Consider the following 19,164-nt stretch of genomic DNA (forward strand, 5'->3'; position numbering starts at 1 on the left):
AGAGTTTATCCCACCTCGGATCCTCTGGTTTTTCAAACAATATGAGCGCGGTGGTTGAGCTCCTGCCCAGGCGCCTGGCTCCTAGCATGGGGGGGGATTGCCTTTGATCGTGCGTAGCCGTTGCACTATGCACTATTTCCTCCTCGGTGATTCGAAGGGGAATGTCATGAACCACCCCCTTGCCGCAGTCTTCAGGCATAGCGACGTATGCCGTGATTTCAATTTTCTGACCCTCGAATTCGAGGACGCGTATTGCGACGTATTTTCTTTTCCGCTCTTCGCTGTCTTGCGATGAGGATAGACTACTGTTTTGTGTTTACCGAGAAGGTGTCTTCCATGGCCTCTCTGATGTTTATATTCGCGGTGCGAGCGATCAACTCCTCATGGTAAATGTTGCCGTACTTAAGTAGGCGCCTGGGAGAATTGTTTTCTCATCTCCGTCAGGTATCTTGATCGATTGCCTTTCAACCGACTTTGCTGCCAATCTCTTTCCGGCGAGCTTGGACGCGGCTCGCTCTCTCCCTTGATCATCGGTGATGCTATGTTCCTCGTTCTCAAGTGGCACCACCTTTCCTCTTTTCTTAGTAATAAACCACTGACCAGGCTCTTTCAGCTCCGAAGGGTCTATGCTCGTTCCCTCCACGGTTTCCACCATTTTCGTCGAGCTTCTAAACGGCCGGGGGTGCCTTTGTTTGCCTACGCCTAACTAGGCCTAGTGTCCCTCGTTGCTTGCAAAGTTCTCCTAAGCCTCAAAAATCTGTGAAAAAGTCGGCCTATCTTGGAGTGTTGATTATCCGCGGTGAGCGCTCCCTGAATAGAGTCGATTCCCGCAAAATTTCCGAAATCCAGTGGCCGAAATAGGGCGCAAGCGTTCGTGGTAGAGCATCCGCCTCGCATTCGGGAGGTACCGAGTTCGATCCCTGGTGCTGCCGATTACCCACTGGTTTTTCATGGGTACAAGCTTTCTCCCGTCCTGGTGCTCGGCTCTTCTGGGATGAAATGCTTGGAACAAGGGGTCACGGCCTAAATAGTTGCGCCGATGTGGCAATGAGCCGTTCCGCCATCGGACAACAATAAGTCCACCTCACGCGGCAAAAACCCATTATGTGGCGCTTTTTTTTTCTGCTGCAGCTGAGGCTCAAAGGGAGCACTTCAGGTGAGGCTCAAAGGAAATACCTTTGCAAGACAAACTGAACCACCTTTGCAGGCAGCGAGATTCGAAACTGGGTTTGGGCCCACCGCGGAGGAGGGGCGCTGTAAAAGATGACGTAATTCATATGTAGAGGCTCCCGAAAACAGGCCAAAGCCAAATTCTCAAGTTGGGTGAACATATATTTTATAAATCAACAGAGCGTGCCTGAGCATACCGCAGCGGAGCTGCTGTGTCTACACAACATTCCAACCGCCCTTCTTTCGCAGCAGTTTGCTCTGTGTGTCTGCCAAATAAGAGAGGCGTCATATGTAACACCGAGCTACTTTATGGCGCACTCCTGATGTATCAAATTGTTGTTCTCTAATTTGATGGCACATACTCACTCAGGGGGATCAGCCAAGAGTTGGGGTGCAGAGATATTAGATTTTGAGATGTATAACTACATCGTAAAAATAAATAGAAATAAATGCTAGGGAATACAGAAAGAAATGCATGTATGAAAAGAAAAACAAAATAAAAAGAGTAAATACTAACGCACGCAGTATGTGAATACTAAGATTTATATGTACAGATTAAAAATTCAAAGCATATTAGCAAGGCAGACGTTTTGTTTCTATTACGAAGTTTTGAATGGCGTTAGAAACAGACCTGTGGGTGTACCTAAGCATGGTGGCACCGAACGATAATAAAATATAGCTGCTCAAATTAAGACCCAGCTGTTTTATCGGCTTCTCTAAATACAGTTTTCTCATCATGGTAAAACGGCGGCAAAATATCTACAAATGATCCGTTGTTTCCGGTTCCCCGCAGAATGCGCAGACGGGAGAAAGCGCCAAACCAGACCTGTGCATATAGAAATTTAGGGGCGAAACACGACAGCGTAGCCTGGTAGAGAGACCTCAGTCTGCCTTGATTGACATGATTTCCTATTCCAGGAATACTTGAGATGCAGGTAGTCATCCGATGATAAACCAGATTCAGACTGCGTGCTTAATACGGAACGCCTCCAAAATCGTGCTGCTGTTACGTACGCTGTTGGCGGGAGGATGGGCAACACAGGGCCATTCAGAGATTCTTTAGCTAGTCTATCAGCAACCTAACTGGCTGTCACATTACTGTGGCCTGGTACCCACACTATATGTATGAGGCTAAAATGTGAGGGGAGCAATGAAAGGAAAGTGTTTAATATTGGTGAATCCATATTCGAAGAAAGCGACAAGCACAAGAAATAAGAGTCTGTAATTACAGCCACTGTTGAGTATGGTGGGTCTAGTTTGCGCAGAGCAAGCACCACCGCCAGCAACTCCGTCTGGAAAATTAGGGTAAAATCCGGAAGACGGACTGAAAAAGCCCAGTCTAAAAGCTGACAGTATATTCCAATGCCGGCCATTTCGTGAAATTGAGAAGCATCAGTTGCTACCATTATGCTAACGGGGAATACTTTGTAAATGATCTCCTAATAATCCATTTAAAATGTGAGGTGATAAGTGTTTTGCATTATTTGGGAAAATGTCATCATAGACAATTTGAACCGAAGATGCACTTACGTTTGTTGGAAGGACGTTAGAAAGGACTACGTGCAAATGTTGTAAAAAATTTTGTACTAGTCTTACCTGCGGGGTATGAAACCGAGGCCATCTGACTCCAAAAAAGGAGTCTGGCTCGCAACAAAAAATTGATAGGGAGCGGTGGAATTGTGATTCATATATTTTTAGATACGTCTGGACAGTCAAGAATTGTAATCTAGCTAACAACGGTGGTATTCTGGCTTCAAGGTATAATACATTGTTAGCCACAAATATGGGGAGCCCAAGGCCCATTATAAGCGCTTCCGGCTCTAAAATAACAAGCGGACGAATTTTGTAAGCAGGTGAACCAGAAAACAACACAGATCCAAATTATATAATTGGGCGGACATACATTACATAAATCATTAAAATAGCGTCTCGCCGCCTCATGTCATGAAGCAGCGAACAGCCATTTTCTTCTTATTCGCGTGAAGCACATGCTTACCTGCTAAGACTGTCCTAGTGCCATTGGCCCGAAAAAGATTGCTGAAAGAGGTTCAATTAAGGTGGGATCGTGGCATAACAATAATTTTCACGAATTGTCGTGCGTCATGGATGCTGGTTAATGTAGAGCATCCTACCATTTTAAAATCTATTTGCCACCATCCCCTGAAACCTGATGGAGATTTTAGGTTATGTCGTTCACCACTGACTCTTGGATAGTATTGACATTAGCTTTTGCGGTCGAAGTATGGGGATTACAAAATTATATATTTTGCTGTTTGCTGATTTATTCGATATGTTGTAATTGTGATAGAAGGCCATCTAATCGCTATATATAGCTACAGCTTTTGCCACATGCCACCAAGTTATTTTGGTATGCTACATTTCGTACAGCCTGTTTGTCGTGCTAAATATGCATATTTACTAATTGTGCACACATGTTTGTCGACATCTTAAAGCGTTTTACAAGGTGAATTTCGGTTGAAAGAGCACCTCACAATTCTACCTAGAAGTAACAAAACACAGCGTGGGAAACGTTTAAACAATAGCGTTCGTGCTTATTGCCTCATTTGTTGCTACTCTTATGCTATTTTGATTATAGAGGCTCCTTTACCGATTATTTAATGATAGTGGCTTTTCCGCTGATCAGAACGACAAAACACGTCCTCAAATGAAACCTCGCGTTGTTACATATTTCCCGTACAATGTCGGAAAGTGTTGTTGCTCTAGTACCAGCCACAGGTCATCTCGCGTGTTTCAATACAGCAGCACACCCATGAGATTATTTATTTTCACCGCCCTTGTTCCTTCATTTTTAGTCTTTACTATCCACTATTCAATTATCCTACCATCACACTATTAATCATCATAATCGATCACATAACACTAGGTGCACAATAATGCCGCGTGCCTCTCTGAAAAGAGGACAAAGAAGACGAAGCTGAGTGTACCGCGTGGAACTGCATGTGCCACTGTATGTGTGTATGTATGTGTGTGGATATGTGCCAAATATCAAGGAAGAAGTAGAAGAAGGAACTGTTCCAATCAGTGATCGCTGCCTTGTACTCGTTACATTTTCTAGTGGAGCAGCCGGGCACGATTTCCCTTTTTGCTAAGTTCCACCCCTCCATGGCAACCGAGAGCCACCACGGATTTGACACCGGTCCATCGCAGTTGCAGCCGCTGCCTTCGAGGTCAGTCGCCAGAGTTCTAGCCTCTTTCCTGCCCGCCTGTCGCTAACATGCATAGATCTAACACGAACATTGCGGCTAACGGAGAGTCTTCACCCCAGTTCGTTGTCCTCCAGTCCAGAATGCCACCATGGCGAGCTTTATGAGGACGCTGAAGACTGGCTGGACCAATTCTAACGGGTCGCCAATTACAACGGCTGGGATGAGCAAAGGAAGCTTTATAATGTGTACTTTGCTCTCGAAGATTCAGCGCGGACGTGGTTCGTGAACCACGAAACGACACTGTCATCATGGAACCTCTTTCGTCGCCAGCTGTTGGCGACCTACACCGCCAACGACCGAAGAGAGCGTGCGGAGTCGGCGCTGAAATCTCGCGTTCAAGCCCCTAACGAAAGTATTGGAATGTACTACGAGGACATGATTCGCCTTTTTAGGCGTGCTGATCCGAATATGTCAGAGGAGAAGAAAGTGCACCACCTAATGCAGGGGTGAAACAAGAACTATTTGCTGGGCTTGTGCGCAATCTACCTGGCACAGCATCAGATTTTCTAACAGAGGCCACTATGATAGAACAAACACTTCGACACAGGGCTCAGCACTATAACCGTATCGTGTCCGCCATCTCACCGGTCGTCTATGGTTCCGGCTTCAATGGTTCTGATGATGCTTTAAGGGAGCTTATTCGATCTGTGGTCAGAGAAGAGCTGAGACACATTCAGCTACAGTGTCTAACGTTGTCGCCGAGGCTTCCATCACTCGCGGAGGTCATTCGCGACGAAGTTAGGCAAGCCGTCCCGGAATCGTCTGTGCCTGGTGCGCACCCACCACCACGTCGTGTGCCAACGTACGCGTCCGTGCTTCAGCAGCATACCCTCTGTGATCCTCCAAGAGTGAACCCCACTGTGCCTCATCCCAACTAGCATCATAGCGGGTACGATTCTCCCAGAGCCAGAGTGGACACCCCTACTCGTGATCCAAGCCCGCGCCGTTCTCCTCTTCTAGCTGAGGCACGGTTTCGGAGGACTGACGTCTGGCGTGCCCCTGACAATCGGCCCCTTTGTTACCACTGTGGTGAGACCGGTCACATGTTGAGGTTCTGTCCGTACCGCCGCGCCGGACTTCGTGGCTTTCATCTGCGTGCACGATGTCCTCGGAGTGGTGAACAACCACCCGAAATCGAAGAGTACTTGGCTACGCATACGAATCCTCCAGACGTCCCACAATACGGGTCCCGCGTCATTACCTGTTCCTGTTATCGTTCTCCAAGTCTACGTCCATCTACCTACCGCACTGGCCGCACGCCGCGCGCCGAGCCCCCGCTCCCTGAGCAGTCAGCAAAACTAGGAACAGCGACCTGCGGAGGTGAGGCCGCTGACCAGCGAAGTGTCGAACATCCATCAACAAATTTAGTACAAGATAACGGCGATCAGACGGCGTCATGTAACGATGAACCTGAGTGCGCAGCTTCGGACATACCGGTTTCTATCGACGATTTTCTCATTAAAACGTTAGTTGATACGGGGGATAGAGCAGCGGTGGCGTAGCGGTAGAACATCCGTCTCGCATGCAAGAGGACCGGGGCTCAAATCCCGGTGCCGCGCAATTCTCCACCGGATGAAAAAAAAAATCCGCGTGTCGATGGAATTGCATAAACAGTTTTGGGGTGCGACCTGATGCCGGTGAACACCTCCGGCAACGCACTCCCTCACCAGAACAGGAGTTGGCCACCCTGGTGCAGTAATTGGCCGCAACCTCCTACGATAATCTCCATAAAACCCCGGCCCTCAGTCACCAGCGGCTGCGGAACAACTGACCACGGCGGCGGTCAGACCTGTGACGCAGCAGGGGGTGCTAAGAAAGCCTGGCTCCGCTGGACAGGCCGCCATTGGAAACTGACCTGGCAAAATTTAATGCTAGAACCCTAGCTAGTGAAGCTAGTTTATCAGTGCTGTTAGGGGAACTAGAGGGCATGAAATGGAATGTCATAGGGCTTAGTGAGGTTAGGAGGCCGAATGAGGCATATACTGTACTGAAGGATGGGCATGTACTGTGTTATCGAGGTTTACCAGAGAGGCGACAACTAGGAGTAGGTTTCCTTGTCAATAAGTATATAGCGGATAATACAGATGAATTCTATAGCATTAATAAGAGGGTTGCGGGCATCGCAATTAGGCTTAATAAGCGGTATAAACTGAAGGTTGTACAGGCCTATGCACATACATGTAGTTATCACGACCAGGCAGTTGAAAGCTTCTATGAAGATGTAGAATCGGCAATGCGAAAAGTAAAGACGCAGTATACTGTACTAAAGGGCGACTTCAATGCCAAGGTAGGGAAAAAACAGGCAGGAGACAAGGCAGTAGGTGACTATGGCATTGGTTCTAGGAATAGCAGGGGGGAGTTGCTAGTTGAGTTTGCAGAGCGCAATAACTTACGAATCATGAATACCTTCTTCAGCAAACGGAAGAACCGGAAATGGACATGGAAAAGTCCTAACGGAAAGACTAAAAATGAAATCGACCTCATAATGTGTTCAACCCCCGCCATTATGCAAGATGTAGAGGTAATCGGGAAAGTGCGATGCAGTGACCACACGATGGTGAGGTCCCGAATTAGCCTAAATCTGAAGAAGGAACGCAACAGATTAGTAAGAAAGAAACCCATCAACGAATTAGCGGTGAGGGGGAGGGCAGAACAGTTCAGGATCTCGCTAGAGAATAGGTATTCAGCTCTAACTGAGGATGGCGACATTACCCTAGAGGCAAGGAACAATAATTTCAGAGATATCATCACTAAGTGCGCGGTAGAAGTAGGCGGTAGGATAGTTAGAGAGGATACCGGTAAGCTGTCTAAGGAGACGAAAGATTTGATTAAGAAACGCCAGAGTATGAAAGCTTCCAATCCAACAGACCAGATCGAATTGGGCGAGATATCAAAGCTAATCAATAAGTGCAAGGTTGCCTATATAAGGAAATATAACATGGAAGAAATTGAGCATGCTGTAAAGAACGGGGGAAGCCTTAAAGCGGTAAAGAAGAAATTGGGCATAGGCAAAAACCAGATGTATGCGATAAGGGACAAGGCGGGCAACGTCATCACTAATATGGAAAAGATAGTCAAAGTAGCCGAGGAGTTCTATACAGATCTCTACAGTAACCAAAATAGTCAGGACCGCAATGAGATTGGCGGTAGGGAAAAACAGTCAGATGTTCCACCAGTGACGAAGGGCGAGGTCAAGAAAGCGCTAGAAACTATGGAAAGGGGAAAATCTGCTAGAGAGGATAACTACAGATTTGCTGAAGAACGGGGGGGGATATCGTTCTAGAAAAACTGGCCACCCTGTATACGCAGTGCCTGTTATCATCGACGGTACCGGAACCATGAAAGAATGCAAACATTATCCTCATTCACAAGAAAGGGGACTCTAAGGACCTTAAAAATTACAGACCAATCAGCTTACTGTCTGTTACGTATAAGGTATTTACTAAGGTAATCGCTAATAGAATCAGGACAACCTTAGACTGCAATCAAGCAAAGGATCAAGCAGGGTTTCGGAAACGGTACTTTACTATCGATCAAATCCATATCATCAATCAGGTGATAGAAAAATGCTCGGAATATAACCATGCCTTATACATAGCATGCATTGATTATGAAAAAGCATTTGACTCAGTTGAAACCTCGGCGGTGATGCAGGCATTGCGAAATCAGGGGGTAGACGAGCCGTACGTGAAAGTGCTGGAAGATATATATAGTGGCTGCACAGCAACCATAGTTCTGCATAAAGAAAGTAACAAAATTCCCATAAAGAAAGGTGTTAGGCAAGGAGACACAATCTCCCCAGTACTATTCACAGCTTGTTTAGAGGAAGTATTCAGAGACTTGGAATGGGAGCAGTTAGGGATAAGGGTAGATGGAGAATACCTCAGTAATCTGCGATTTGCGGATAACATTGCCTTGCTAAGCAACTCGGGGGATGAACTGCAAATAATGATTGATGACCTAGATAGGAAAGGTAGAAAGGTAGGCTTGAAAATCAATATGCAGAAGACTAAGGTAATGTTCAACAGCCTCGGGAAGGAACAGCAGTTTACATTAGGTAGCGAAATACTGGAAGTAGTAGGCGAATATGTCTACTTAGGACAGGTATTAACCGCAGACCCGGACCACGAAAAGAAAATAACAAGAAGAATACGATTGGGATGGAGCTCATTTGGCAAGCACTCGCAGATTATGACTAGCAGCTTACCGGTATCGCTCAAGAGGAAAGTATACAACAGTTGCATCTTGCCTGTACTCACCTATGGGGCTGAAACGTGGAGGCTAACCAAGAGAGTTCTACTTAAGTTGAGGACAACCCAGATGGCTATGGAACGAAAAATGGTAGGGGTAACATTAAGAGATAGAAAGCGTGCAGAGTGGGTCAGAGAAATAACTCAAGTTACCGACATTCTAGTAGAAATTAAGAAGAAGAAATGGACATGGGCAGGACATGTAGTGCGAAGAGAGGATAACCGATGGTCGCTGAGGGTAACAAACTGGATTCCAAGGGAAGGAAAGCGTAGCAGGGGGCGGCAGAAAGTTAGGTGGGCGGATGAGATTAAGAAGTTCACAGGGGTCAAGTGGATGCAGCTAGCACAGAACCGGGTTAAGTGGAGAAATATGGAAGAGGCCTTCGCCCTGCAGTGGGTATAATCAGGCTGATGATGATGATGATGATGATGATGATGATGATGATGATGATGGTGGTGGTGGTGGTGGTGGTGGTGGTGGTGGTGGTGGTGGTGGTGGTGGTGGTGGTGGTGGTGGTGGTGGTGGTGGTGGTGATACGGGGGCGGGCTATTCAGTTACGAGCAGTGGATTAGCCAGGAAATTGAAGAAAGTTTTAACCGAGTGGACTAGGCCTTCGATCCGCACTGCAGCGGAACACCTCATTACCCAGACTGGAAGATGCTTTGCGAGATTTGCAATTGACGGATTTGTTTATGTTGGCGACTTTGTTGTACTTACCCACTGTTCGCGAGACGTCATACTCGGCTTGGACTTCTTACAGGCTAACGGTACGATAATTATTTGCGAGAACCAGGTGTGACGTTTTCGCCGAGCCAAGCCATTGCGAGATCTAGCGTCGACGGTTCATCAACGCCCGTCTTACGTATTACAGCTGCTGACGTTACGGTCCCGCCAAGGAGCAGCATTATGGTCTTGGTAGAAAGTGACTCACCATGCGACCGCGACGTACTGGCAGAGAGAAACGCGGACCTGCTTCTTGAGAAAGGGATGTGCGCTGCAAGAGGACTGGTTCGCTTGCGGGACGGTTGTGCGAAGCTCTAGATTACAAATTTCAGGACCGAGTTTCAGCACATTGCGAAAGGAACGGCCACCGCCTATGTTGCCGATTTTATTGAGCCAGCGAACATCTGTACTCTGGCGCCGCCGTCGCCAGCCGGATGCGATGTACCCGACATTTTATCAACTGTGGACATTAATCCCAATCTGTCGGTGGTTGAGCGGCGGCGACTCAGAGCTCCTTCAGGATTTTGCTGGATGCTTTGCAACGTCTTCGAAAGTTGGGCGTACCCCAATAGCCAAACACCGCATTATGGTTGACGCAGAGACCAAGCCGATTTCACAACACCCATACTGCGTGTCGCCAATGGAACGAGAGGCTATTCGGAACCAGGTGCCAGAAATGCTTACCGACGACGTGGTACAGCCGTCTACCAGCCCCTGGGCTTCCCCTGTAGTGTTGGTGAAGAAAAAAGACAACACCTTGCGTTTTTGCGTCGATTATCATAAGTTAAATCAGCTAACGAAACGGGACGTATACCTCCTCCCACATATCGACGACGCATTGGACCGGCTACGCAATGCCAAATATTTCTCGTCGCTTGACCTCAAGAATGGCTACTGGCAGATAGAAGTGGACGAAAGGGATAGAGAGAAAACAGCGTTCGTCACCCCTGACGGCCTTTATGAATTTAAAGTGCTTCCTTTCGGTCTCTGTTCTGCACCAACAACCTTCCAACGAATGATGGACACCGTTCTCTCTGGACTGAAGTGGCAAGCGTGCCTAGTGTATCTTGACGATGTCGTCATTTTTGCGGCTAGTTTTGAGGAGCACCTCGACCGACTGCGAATGGTACTACAGGCGCTGCGTTCAGCCCAACTGACGATAAGACCACAGAAATGCCATTTCGGATTCCAGGAGCTCCGCTTTCTTGGCCATGGTATTAGTGCTGAGGGCGTGAAACCGGATCCCGACAAGACTGCTGCTGTGGAAAACGTTCCGCGCCCAACCGACAAAAGGTCCGTTATAAGGTTTTTGGGAATTTGTGCCTATTACAGGCGTTTCGTCGAGAATTTTTCAGCGATTGCCGAGCCTCTTACGCTTCTTACCCGAGACAATGTTCCTTTTGCGTTGAAAGATGATCAAGAGGATGGCTTCAACGAGTTACGCCGACGACTGCAGGCCACCCCGATACTGGCCCATTTTGATGAAAAAGCTGCTACGGATCTTCATACCGATGCCAGTAATTTTGGACTCGGGGCCGTTTCGATTCAGTGGCAAAATGGCATTGAGAACGTTATCGCTTACGCGAGTCGCTCTCTTTCAAAAGCAGAGGCAAACTATTCAACCACGGAAAAGGAATGTCTCGCGGTAGTTTGGGCTATAACTAAGTCCCGACCCTATCTCTACGGCCGCCCTTTTAGGGCTGCGAGCGACCACCATTCGTTATGCTCGCTAGCCAACCTCAAAGACCCCTCTGGACGGCTTGCAAGGTGGAGCCTCCTTCTCCAAGATTACGACATTACGGTTGTATACAAGAGCGGCCGTAAGCACAGCGACGCCGATTGCTTGTCTCGTGCACCAGTTGATGCTGCCCCTCCCGACCGAGAAGACGATGACTTCCGTTTTTTGCTGTCGTCACGACCACCGACATGGCCCAGCGCCAACGGGCTGACCCTGGTTTACGCCCACTTATTGAGCATCTCGAAGGCCTTGATGTAGCTGGGTTTATCCTCCTACAGCATTCGCAATCGCGTCCTATATAAGAGAAACTTTCAGCACAACAAGGAAATGTTTCTTGCCGTTGTGCCATCCGACCTCCGGCCAGAAATCTTGCACGCATGCCACGATGAGCCTTCGACTGGTCATTTAGGAGTCGCGCGAACATTAGCACGCATTCGGCAAAAGTACTATTGGCCTAAGTTGCTGCCTTCAGTCCAGCACTACGTGAGAACATGCCGAGATTGCCAGCGGCGAAAGATGCCTCCGCTGAAGCCTGCAGGGCTTCTTCAGCCGATCTTTCCACCAACAGCGCCTTTTCAGCAAGTGGGCATGGATCTTCTGGGCCCTTTCCCAACGTCTGCATCAGGGAACAGATGGATAGTAGTGGCGACGGACTACTTAACGCGATATGCCGAAACACAGCCACTTTCCCGTGCAACTGCTGCTGAAGTAGCCCAGTTTCTTTCTCAAGGCCATCGTACTGCGCCACGGTGCCCCATCGATTATTATTACTGACCGCGGTACAACCTTTACGGCCGAACTAATGCAGCCTCTCTTCAGTCTTACCCGCACAAGTCATCGTAGGACTACTGCTTACCATCCGCAAACAAATGGACTGACTGAACGCCTCAATAAAACGCTTGCAGACATGATCTCCATGTCATCGACGTTGAGCATCGCACGTGGGATGAAGTCCTTCCGTATGCAACTTTTGCATACAGTACGGCTGAGCAGGAGACGACGCGTCTTGCGCCATTCCAGCTAGTCTACGGTCGTCCCGTCACCACAATGTTGGACGCTATGCTACCCATAAATCATGGCGACGATGTCACCAACGCTTATGCAGACGACATATTTCTACAGCGGGCCGAAGAAGCGCGCCAGCTCGCACGATGCCGTATTCAACATCAACAACATCGCGATGCCAGTCGGTACAACCTCCGACACCGAGACGTTCACTACCAACCTGGTGATCTTGTATGGGTGTGGACACCAGTGTGCCGTCGAGGACTCTCCGAGAAACTACTTCGCCGTTACTTTGAGTCATACGAGGTCATTCGGCGTCTTAGTAACGTGACTTACGAAGTTGTTGCTCGGGGCCAACGACCTTCAACCCGGCGGCGCTCAAGTGCTGAAACTGTTCATGTAGTGTGGATGAAACCGTATTATGAGAGGCAGTGATATTTTGCGCGTTTGTAGCTTTGTGTTCCCTGCTTCTCCTGTGTGCATAATCTGAGGAGACTCCCAGCGTCGAATCGCCGCTTTCGAAGAGGGAGGGGGGAGGGGTAATGCCGCGTGCCTCACTGAAAAGAGGACAAAGAAGAAAAGAGGACAAAGAGGACGAAACTCAGTGTAGCACGTGGAATTGTTGCGATCAGTGATCGCTGCCTTGTACTCGTTACAATATGTGCTCTTTACAAGGCATCCACATGTGCACAATGTGTAACGAGGCTTTGATTCTTGGCGCCACCAAAGATCCCTAACGCCGATACTGAAGCTGTCATTAATACCGTGCGGATAGGTTGGGAGGTGAAGGGCAGAAACCATGAACAGTGGCGGTGGAGCTCATGGTCAAGCTTCGGCCAGTGGACTACTTGTCTACCAGGCGAGGGGCTCCGGGACCTTCGTCTGTGTGAGTGGGATTCAGAGGCATCAGAATTTCAGGAACACGTACTGTATACATGCCGTATAGAATACTCAACAAAAAGAAAACCGATCGGCCCTGCAGAAGGGGCCGCACAGAAATCAAACTGATGCCATAGAAAACGGAAACCTCTTCAAAGTTATTGATAATCCACTCACTGACAATGAAGCGATAGCTAACTTGTCTGCTTTCGTGATCGCCAAAACGATCAAAAGCTGCACTGGACGAAACCTCAAAGCAAAGAAGCACAGAACAGGAAACGTGGTGGAAATACTGACATAAGAGCCATTTAGTCTCCCGTCACAGCTCCCCCGAAGTACGGCGACGTCCTCAGGCGCCAACACGCCCATTGGGATATCCTGTTCTGCCCTCCGCCACCGCCATCCGCTTTCATTCCCCAGCGGCCCATCCCTCTTCGTTCGAACCCTTGGCGAACTCGGCAGAATCTACCGATTAATTATGAGTGTGGTGTCCCTGGACACATTTTGCGTTATTGCCATCGACGCGTCGTACCGCCTGCAGTTACTCCCGACCCAACGCCTACGCGCCTTCTGAACACACGCTACGTACCTCCTCTTCCGTCGACCTTGATTCCGCTGCCGACTGACCGCCTGCTCGCCGCCATTCTCCATCACCGAAGCGCTCGATTTCTTATCTTCAGCTCCGCGCTAATCTCCACCACTCGCCCCTTCCGAAAGCTTCGCATCTCGTCACGCACTGCTTCTACCCTCCGCTGTGCTCACCGTTCAAAACGGCTGCAGCCTAATTCATGTCTCCGTCGCTTTACTGCGCCCCTGCTCTTTTTTCCGTGGTGAGTGCCTTTTCATTTCCAGCTCATCGATGACTTCATAATCCTAGACCATTGCATTGACTCCTTCTCTCTTTTTACGCACTGTCTTTGCCTGAGTCTGCAGCTTCTGCTGCAGCCTGTCTTTCCTGGTTTTGTCGACGTAAGCCTCCTCCCACCACAGTGAGTCCAGCTTTCTCACTTTTTAGAATCTCTCTTCGTTTGATATTTCATGAAGGCGACTCAGTCGCAAGTCTGCCAACAAGATTGATACCGGCGCCCACAAACCGCTGCGGAAACGCCAATACCGTGTCTGCGCAAACGCCCATACCACCCATACGACAGATTATTACAGACGAAGTGGACGACCGCTTCAGCAGTGTGTCATTCAGCCTTCCAGTAGTCCGCATGTCTCACCTGTCGTCCTTGTAAAAAAAACGAATGACAATATATGTTTTAGCGCTGATTATCGACGCCTTAACAACATAACCTGCAAAAACGTCGCGTGCAAATACGCTGCCTCGAATTCATTATGCCATCGACTACTTACAAGGATCTGAATTCTCTTTGTCTTCACACCTGCGATCAGGATATTGGCAAGTCGCTCTAACGGATGCCGCACACGCCAAGACCCCTTTTGTCACAACTGATGGCCTATACGAACTCAATGTCATGCTCTTCGGACTTTGTAATGCGCCGGCCACTTTTGAGCGCATGATGAATTCGATTCTCCATGGCCTGAAATGGAAAACTTGTCTGCTGTTTAGATGGCATTGCCATCTTCTCTTTGATTTTGAGAGCCACCTTCTCTGTTTTAAGTGCATGTTCAAGCTTTTGGTCCAAGCCGGGCTCCAATGTATTCCGAAGGAATGTCGCTTTGGCGCTCACGAACTCATGATTTTAGGCCACGTCGTCTCCAAAGACGGCGTACTTCCTATCCTGTAAAGCTTCGCGCCGCCGCCAAGTTCTCTTAGCCACCAACTATTAAAGAACCCCGCTACTTTTTCGGCTATTATTCTATTTCCGACGCTTTGACCAAGATTACGTGCCTATTACCTCTGACGATCCTCCTGCGCGGTGGCTACTACTTGAGCGGTTGGCCGAAAGCCTGCGACACTGCATCCACAACCTTGCGCTGATACCAGTGGCTTCGGTCCTGCTCTTACGCAAAGCAATCCCGGTTTTCAAGAACACGTCGTTGCCAACGCGAGTCGATCGTTAACCAAAGCAGACCTAATTACTCAGTCACAGAAACTTAATGCTTAGCCTTCATTTGGGCGATCTCCAAGTTTCACCCATATGTGTACGGCCGCCCTTTATATGTCGTCACGAACCACCATTCGTTGTACTGAATGCGCTCTTTAACATACGCTACAGGCCGACTAGCCCGGTGGGCTCTTCGTCTCCAAAAATACGATATTCGTGTAATTTGTTACTCCGGCTGGAAGCACAACGACGCCGATGCCTGTTCCGCTCTCCCTTACCACCTCTCAGCGCCTGCCGTTCCCGCGTCGAATGCTCTTCAGTGACATATCCCTTGCACAACATAGCCGGCGAGCAAAAACAGGGTCCTTGGATAGCTCGTCTTATCATCGGATCTATCGGCCACCCCAATACCTCAGGTTATCCGCCGCCAGGCTGCTACCTTCACCATTCGCTACGGCCTCGTGTACCGCTGTAACTACAGATCTGACAGTGGGAACTGGCTGCTTGTCGTACCTGCCCATTTCAGGTCACAATCTGAGCATTCTTTCATGATGACCCACAGTACGCTCATTCCCGCGCCTTTAAAACATACGTCTTCGCCTCCGCTATTATTCTATTACTGGCGTGGTATGTTTAAATATGCTCGCTAGTACGTCCGCTCGTGCGCCGACTGCCAACGTCGCAATTCTGGCCCACACACCTCAGTCGGCTCGATGCATATTCTTCCTTCCACCTGGCGGCATTGCGACCACATTTGGGATCGACCTTTACGAATTGCTTCCACACACTCCTGCCGGCAACCTCTGAGTTATCGTGTACACATTGACCGCCTTACTCGTAACGCTGAAACCGCTGCTCTCCTTCACACTACGGCATCCAGTGTTGCATCTATCTTTCATCTTGCACCGCCTAATACTGCGCCATGGTGCACCCCGCTAACTGTTGAGCTATAAATCGACGGTGTGTCTTCCTCTACGCAGTAGTAGAACTTTTATTGCAAAAATGTAACATCACTCTCTGGACTACAAACGCATACTGTACACAGACGAATAGCTTGACAGAAAGGATTAACTCCACCTTTGGCGACATGCCCTCCATGTACGCCGCGCCAGACCATTCTGACGGGGACCGGCTCCTGCCATTCCTTATGCATGCTTATAACACCGCCCCGCAGACCATTACTGGTTTCTCACCGTTGTTTCTGCTGTTCGGACGCCAATCTTCCTCTCCGCTGGGCACGATCTTTCCTTCTCGGCCTGAGCCGTCCGAATGCACCACTGTCTCTGAAGCTTCCAAGCACGCTAAGGCCTTTGACTTCTGGACGTCAGGGATGGCAAAAATCTCGCTTCGACTCTAATCACATTCCTCACAGCTTCCCACCCGGCTCGCTCGTAAGCTTCGCGTGCCATCTACGGCCGCCGGTCTCTCCTACACACTTCTTCCCCAAATATCGTGGACCGTATCGCATCCTCGAGCGTACTTCTCTAGTCAAGTACATCGTCGAACCCGTGAAGCCACCAGCTGATTTCCACCGACGTAACCGACAAACTGTCCAATTGTGTCGCCTCAACTACTGTAATCGCCGTGAGCTGCTAGGACGGTTCGTCTTTTCACCGGGGAAGTCGCACTTCGAAATAAGCGATTACAACATAAGTGCTGTATGTTGTGCCTTGAAATTAATAATCATTAATTAATATTATTATTAATTATTAATAATAAATTATTCGTCATTTGTGTAGTATCTCACACATTGAAATAAATGATGACATCATCAGTGGTGTAGCATGCCGTACCTTGATTAATGATGACGTCATCAAATGAAAAAGATAAGATAGACGCGCTCATCAGGCATCGCGTCAAGAGGGCGCTGGGTCTACCCATCTCCTCCTCTACGGAACGGCTGCTAGAAATGGTAGTGCATAATAGATGGACGGAACTTGCTAAAGCGGTGAGAATCGCCCAACATGAGAGATTAAGTAGGTCAAGCACGGGTCGAACCATCTTAGAATGGGTGGGTCGAAAAACAGATAGGGGCACAGCCAACAAGTTTGCCCTACCGCCACAATGTCGTGAGAACATCATTTTCCGTCCTCTTCTCCGCAACACCCACCCAGAATACCACAAGGAGAGACGAGAAAAGAGAGCAGAAGCACTGGTTAAAAGAGCAAAAGAATTCAGAGCAAAAGAAGTTGCCTACGTCGCCGCAAGCGGCCGCTCGGGGTCGCCAGTCGCCGCGGTAATCGATGGTAGCGGCGCACCAGTCGTCTCTACCACCATCCGAAGCAGAAACATGGACACGGCTGAAGAGGTTGCAATAGCGCTCGCTTGCGTCGAAACGAAGGCTAGATTGAACTTTAGCGACAGTAAAACTGCTATCTGAAATATCGGTAAAGGCAGAGTCTCCCAAGAAGCCGCCCGAATTCTATCAGCTGCAGCTAAAATCAATCGCAAAATCATCCTAATTTGGGTCCCAGCACACACGTCCGCCCCCGGCAACGAGGTGACCCATGATTTATCCCGAGATCTCTACTTCCGGGCAAACGCGGAGCGCCCGACTGCAAGGAGATGGACGAACGTTTGCAAACCTATAAAGAAATCATCGAAAAATATAGATTACGAAGACGTGTGATGCCGCCACCGGATCCTAGTTTAAATAATAAAGAGGCCATAGCCTGGCGGCGATTACAAGCCGGAAATTTTCCAAACCCTGTCTAGTTGTTTCACAGCCAGATAGATGAGAGAAAAAACGATAAATATAAAGCCTGCGAAGCAGGGGGACCCTCAACATTATACTTTGGGAATGCCCTAAGTTGCCGGGCACTAGGGACAGTATTAAAAGTAGAGAAGCCTGGGTAACCCTGCTGCGAAGCGACGTCACCACTGAAAGCCGTCCGCCTGGCGGCTGAGGCCGCGAATGACCAATGTATATTCGTCAGTCCTTAGTCGCTGAGGTTCCGGCCTCCGCTCCTGAGGCCTGCGTGCAGGAGCGAAGAGTAGGGGGCCTCCTAAATCGGTGGAAAATAAAGTTTTAAGCATCATCACAAGCCATCCGCCTGGCGGTAGAAACCGCAAAGAACCAGGACCTCTGCCTGCTTCAGATCGCGGAGTTCCCGGCTCCCGTCCCTTAGGCCTGCGGGCCAGGGGCGAGGAATAAGGGGCCTGATTTTCTGGTGGAAGCATAAAGTTGTTATAACATCACACGTACACAAAGCAGACCCCGCCGGGCGTTCCTTTCAGGCATCCGTGCGGCGCCTTTGATTTGGCGCTTCCTCGAACGCCGCACAACAAAGCATATAGAAGCAGATGCCGTACAGTAGGTATCGGCGGCGTTTCGAATTGGTTTGCAGAAAAGAAAAGATGCAGTACCTCACAGCTCTCCGCAGACACCTTGACCGAGTTGTAAGGAAAGGAAGGAAGATGTGTGTGAAGAAAGACAGAGAGCGGTGCCGTAGTGGAGGGTTTCGGACCCCCGCGCTACAGATGCTTTCGCCTCATCGCAACATTATTTTTCACCAATTTACAAAACCCCCTACTCCCAGTCCTGACACGCAGGCCTGAAGAACGGGGGCTGCAACCTCTGCGACTAAGGACAGACGAGTATACATTGGTTATTTGCGGTCTCAGCCCCAGGCGGACGGCTCTTTGCTGGTCAGCGGGAACGTCGCTTAGCAGGAGGGTCACCCAGGCTTCTCTACTTTAATGTTCTCCTTAGCGCCAGGAGACTTAGGGCATTCCCAAAGTATATGGTCGAGGGCCCCCTCGCTCATCACCACTCACTCATGACCACCACCACCACTCATGACGTCATCATTATTTCAAGGTAGAACATACTGCATCATAGATGACATACTCAAACTAAAGTTTAATGGACAGATGGACACTATCGTGACCGCGGGCATGAGCCATTAAAAGTTTTCGCCTTAATTTTGCGAGATGGTTATTCGATCAGCGCCGAAGGCCCTGCGTTGCCGCCTTCGCTGATGGTCTCCCCGGCGATAGACACCCAGACCAGTACTGCTGAACTGGACCTGTCGTTGCATTGCACTAACAAGCCAACTGCTGACCAAAGAGACCCTGCCGTTGTAGCAGAGCCTGGTACAGCAGTGTTGCACTTTACGAGAACGTTTATCAACACGACTACGACTACATGCGGTCAGTT

The 19,164-nt window shown here is 49.0% G+C and overlaps 1 protein-coding gene across 1 annotated transcript in view; it reads right to left on the reverse strand.

Moving 5' to 3' along the window:
* LOC146177433 (uncharacterized) overlaps positions 1 to 19,164 on the reverse strand; it is a 43,801-nt gene that overhangs the window by 548 nt on the left and 24,089 nt on the right. The window lies entirely within an intron of this gene.

Source organism: Amblyomma maculatum, chromosome 10, assembly GCF_055883805.1.
Source record: "Amblyomma maculatum isolate TAMU_Amacu chromosome 10, ASM5588380v1, whole genome shotgun sequence".
Lineage (NCBI taxonomy): Eukaryota > Metazoa > Arthropoda > Arachnida > Ixodida > Ixodidae > Amblyomma > Amblyomma maculatum.